This window comes from Pygoscelis adeliae, unplaced genomic scaffold (genome assembly GCF_000699105.1).
Source record: "Pygoscelis adeliae isolate BGI_AS28 unplaced genomic scaffold, ASM69910v1 Scaffold213, whole genome shotgun sequence".
Classification (NCBI taxonomy): domain Eukaryota; kingdom Metazoa; phylum Chordata; class Aves; order Sphenisciformes; family Spheniscidae; genus Pygoscelis; species Pygoscelis adeliae.
This window is the reverse complement of record NW_008824410.1, coordinates 346867-352108: the sequence shown is the minus strand read 5'-3', so window position 1 is coordinate 352108 and position 5242 is coordinate 346867.

Genomic DNA, 5242 nt, shown 5'->3' with positions numbered 1-5242 from the left:
TAAAAAACATGCCTTTTTTACTTTTAATGACACCTCTCTTTCTCTGCCATAAACAATCTGTCTGCCTTCTGCAGACACGTTTCTCATGCAGCCAGGACTAGGCCAGCTCAAAAGTAGCTGTCATGAGAAACTCCTTCCAAACACAACAATGACAGTCCTGTCTCACATGAAGGAGAGTTCCAAACTGAAGTCTTACTTATTCTAGCACTTCCTATGGAAAGATTTTACAGGTCCCCAATGAAAGTGAGCTTGAATTAAGTACAGTGCTAAACTGGTAAATCTCTGCCATGTTCCATCATGGTATATCAGCAAGGTCATTTTCTGAAATGCTTCTAACATATGAACCTAGCAATAGAGCATTGGAAGTTATAAAGTAGCAACTGTCAACAAGTTTCTTCATATTTTACCTGGTGATCCTTAGGTAGCACTTAGGTCCACAAAGCAGTAGATGCCACCTGTAATATAATTCAGGACTGGGGGACAGAAATTACATAGTGAGTAGCAGAGTGAGTCAACTAAACTTTACAGAATGTCCATGCACTGATGCCCACTTTGAGCACCTGGAAGTTTTAAAGGACAGTCTTGGTTCAATGCCAGTCTTAGTGGCAATGAGTAGTGTTAGGACGGAAACACTTGCAAGGATTAGGGTCAAAATCAGGGCTTTCAAGGTGGAAAGGTACCTTTTACAATCCTGAGAAGAAAAGGCATCCCAGTGGAGGGGCCTGGGCAGAATATGATATGTGGTTTAGCTGAAGCAAAAAAGTGGAGCTGAAGGAGGTAAAACATAAGCAGAACTAAAAACCATGAAAGAATATCCTGAACTAAATAAAAAAACCCAACAGAATTCAAAATTCAGCACCTTGAAACATGTTTTCAATTTGTTTAAAAGAACAATTAAAACATGAAGAAAACTGAAATTATAGGGAACACTTTTTTTTTTTTAACATAAGGACACTTTTCCCATAGCAAATAAACATAAGATTTTAGAAAAAGGAATTTGAAAAGTTGAAGAAGGATGCTTTCAAGACTTCCTTGAAGACCTCTGCTCATTTTTGTCCTAACAACAATTGAAATGTGAGGGAAAAACCATTCTTCAAAAATAGTAGAAAGCACATGAGAATATTAAAGTGTCTCTCTCCCAGTTCATTTAAAGAAAACAGCAAGGTCTGACAGATTTCCCATTCTGGCACAAGATGAACTATTGTTCCTTTAAAATGTATTTAAGTTACTCTTTATTTCCCTTGAACGTATCGCAAGGTGAATGCAAATCTTTTAGAGACAGACACCTAAATAACTACAATGAAACATAACTTATTTATTCCGATCCTCCTATGATCCACAGTGATCTGAAGTGATCATTGTGCACTGTGCAAAAGGAATCCTTCCTGCAGAGCACACAATTAACTTGTAGATTTTTTTTTCCTCTCCAAATAACTTTCGTGTCAGAGACATAGGTAGATTTAGTCAAGGACTAGGCATGTTCTGTAAGTGTTACCTAATTAGACTGTATTCCTGTTAGCAGTGCATTAAGAGTCTCAAATTCCTAATATCTAAGAAAGCCAGGGAAGGTATTTTTGTACCTGCATGATTTTGATATGTTCAAAGAACCATTTAATACCATAGGATGGCTAAAATGTTTTCATACCAATATCCCACTTGGAAACCCAGTCAGAATCCTGGACCTTGAAGGATGGGAATAGGAGTGAGAGATGAAGAGTTGCCTTATTGGCTAGTAATGTTGATTTTCCTTCTTTCATCCTGTCTTACTTGAGGCATAGACATTTTTCTACTACAGCCCTTCGAGCGCCTATCACAATGCTGTCTCAGATGGTTTTTCCCGACCGTATTTTAATACCGAAAAATGTAACCAGGATGTGAGGGGACCAACTAGGATAATTGTATCCGTCACTGTAAAGGAACCTATATAATATACATTAAGCTCACGCAAGTCAAATAATAGCAATCAAAAGTCTTTTCCTATGCCACAAGCCACAGAGCAGCACCCAATGTCCAAAAACTATCTATTCCTTCTAAAGGACTAGCACTAAAAGAGAGAAGAGGAAAACCCAAGCACACTGCTAACATCTGCAGACCCTACAAAGAGCAGGGAATTTATTTTATTTGATGACTGTTACAAGTGAAATATCATCAATCCATAGGGGAAGACAAAACCAAATTCAAGGGCAAATCACTCAGCTGTAGCCTTAAATTTGGCCTGAACTATACCATTTCCAAGCATCCCATCTGCAGGAGACCAGATACGCGATTCCACTAACCAACAACTTAATAGAGCATTTCAGAATTGATATTCCTAGAGTAGCCAACAACAGCAGTGGGGAAGCAAAAGGACAGTAGGCCTTAAGCACATGCTTGATGCTTTTTCTGAACTGAGTCCCAAATCCTGCTTTACCTATTAATGTGAATAGCCCTATTGAATTCAATTGGACCGCTTATGGGAATATGGATAAAAAACTTTGGCTCTACTTTGGTAAACTAAACTTCAGGAACAGTCTGAGTATACCATAACAAAGACCCTAAAGCCAGCAAGCATCATAAAAGGAGCTTATTTCATTACTAAATCAATTTATAAGTATAAACATAGAGTTATCTGACTAAAATATGGATATTGCCTATTTGAAATACTGCACCTCAAACTTACTCAATGTCACCAATAGGCATCCCTTAAGGAAGCAGGCAGCGTGCTGCCTTTGGATGCCCCAACTATAAATCAAGAGATTTCCTGAAGTCTGCCTGGAATAGTGGAGAGTAGCCAAAATTACATGAAGTGCTATTTGTGTGCTATTAGTTGTGGGGTGGGAGGGGAAGGAGTGTGGGAAGGAAAAAGGGGAAGAAGGAAAACCACTTTCTTAATAGTTCCTACAATGTTTGGAAAACATTCATTCATAGCATCCATTTATCAGGCTTCCATGTAATAACTCCAGGCCAAAAAAAAAAAAAAGGAAAAAAAAAAAAAGGCAGCCTGAAGGGGAGGTAGGTGGGGAGAGGAAATCAGGGATACTAGGTTTTAATGGGGAGAAATTGGAATGTTGTCAATGTTTCCATTTAAAAGACATATCGTAATTACAAAGTAATGTTTGTGTCTAGGTGCCATTCAGAGGTAGCAGATGATGTCAATTTGTTCTGCTCAGCGGGTTTATACCTGAACAATAGTCCAGTCTTAGACAGAACTTTTAAGATTTTACATTCAGTCAACTGCAGCCTCCCATACCCCAGATGCATTCCTATTCACTTAAAAAAAGTCCACGGTGTCATTCTGATAGTTGGAAAAACCTGGCAGATGTGAAGGCCAGGTCCTGCGGCAGATGTGGCACAGCAAAGCACAGGATCCTCAGAGCCACCTCCGAGCTGCAGATGGAGCGTTCCCAGGTTCTGTGCTAAGCAGCACCGTTCTAAGAAAGGGATGCCATGACATGTTGATACGGTGTGCGTATTAAACAAGGGATATTTATGAAAGAAAACAGTCACCACTGCAACCACAGTGCTCCACAGTCTGAGTTCCAGCTTTGTAGCTTGTTCTCACTAGTGACCGAAACATCGCAGTCATCTAGTGGCCGGGTGGGATCCTACAAGGGAGCGTTCCCATTTTCTAACACGAAAAATGAAAAGGTACTGAGCAATTAGCCCCCAGTATCTAATTTCATCATGAATTTGAAAAATGCAGCAGGAACCAAGAAATTGAAATGAAACAATGTGTGTATGTGAAGCCGAAGACAGAGGATGGTAGCAAGCCATTATTAGGGCATTAGAGCTGTCATGAGTGACCTCCCCTGCTGAGTATTGATATTAGCTTAAATGCAAAAATTTTGCATCAACTGTCATCTGCAAGAAAGACAGATCTCAATGCAGCTAGAGCACAAATTCTTTTTCTCATATTTTAGCGGATCACGTTCATGGTTGTCTTTTGATGTTTCTAGCTGAGAGAACATTTTCATAAAACAAAACAAAAAAAATCTCTTTGGGAATCCCTGTTGGTGCGATGTTTTTGATTAGTGCTAATGTTTTTCTGGCCGGCTGTGAAAATGCATTTAACTATAATTGACTAGGCATTGTAATTCCAAAGCTTTATGAAACAAAAATCCACAGAGTGACAATCTGATACAGAAATCTGGCAAAAGATGATGTATCTTGCCCCTCAGAGACAAGTTTAATGGAATAAAAATATTGATCTAATATAGAAAGATTGGATATACATTTTCCTATAGCTTTCAGTATTATCAAGGGGGTAGGGGAGAAAATTCTTAACATGGAAACCTATTCATATTTGGAATAGATTCCTCTTAAAGGAAATGGTGTAATTGTAATTTCAGCGCTCACTGCACTGAAAACCAGACAAAGCACTGAAGACTATACCACAGAGAGGAACTCTGCGCTGGCTGACGACACAAGCCCATCTTCCCCAATTCTAATTTCCATGATTCCACAATTTCCTTTTTCACTGAAACTGGAAGCAGGAGAGAGAGAGGCAGGAGGAGGAAAGCAACAGAATTTCCTCACTAGGATCACAATTACACTAGTCCTGTATTCAGCCAGTCAGAGATGGACTAAAATACCATTTGCCATTTCCTGAAGAGCTCCTTTTTATGGTAGCCGTAAGGAAACCATGCATTTTCTCTACTCAACCTCAGAACTGGAAAATGCAAGCCTGGCTGATTATCATACTGTAAATTTTAGAGAGTACTTTTAAATAATGCTCTTAATTGCATCTTCTTGTGGGAAAAACAAATCTGTCAAGAGAACAGACTTTTTAATTTGTGAAACAAGGAGCTCAGCTGTAGGGTAGTAACAATGACACCATCAATTTGGTTCTAACAGTTGATATTAAACTGAAAGGGGGTCACAGAGATGAAGCATAGCACTGACTAGATGGCACCAGGCGACTGTCCACTGCTCTCCCTTCTGGTTCATTTTAATCACAGAAAAAGTTGTGGCTGGTTTCTCCCTCTTTACTTTTTTTTTTTGGGGGGGGGGGGGGGGGGGGGAGAGAGACTGGAAAAAAGAACAACCCAAAAGAACACTGCGGATAAAGAAAAAATCGCAGCATCGAATCAATTAATGCAAGTTCTTCCTAACTTCCATGCAAGCTTTGCCTTCAATTAGCATGATCTCACTGAACCCTCTTGTGTAGGCCTGGAGCAAAAGCAATGGAAACTTTCTCCCTTCTTGTTTTAATCTTTCACCAAGTCCTGACTTTCGCCTCCAGCCCGTCTAATTGAAACTAATC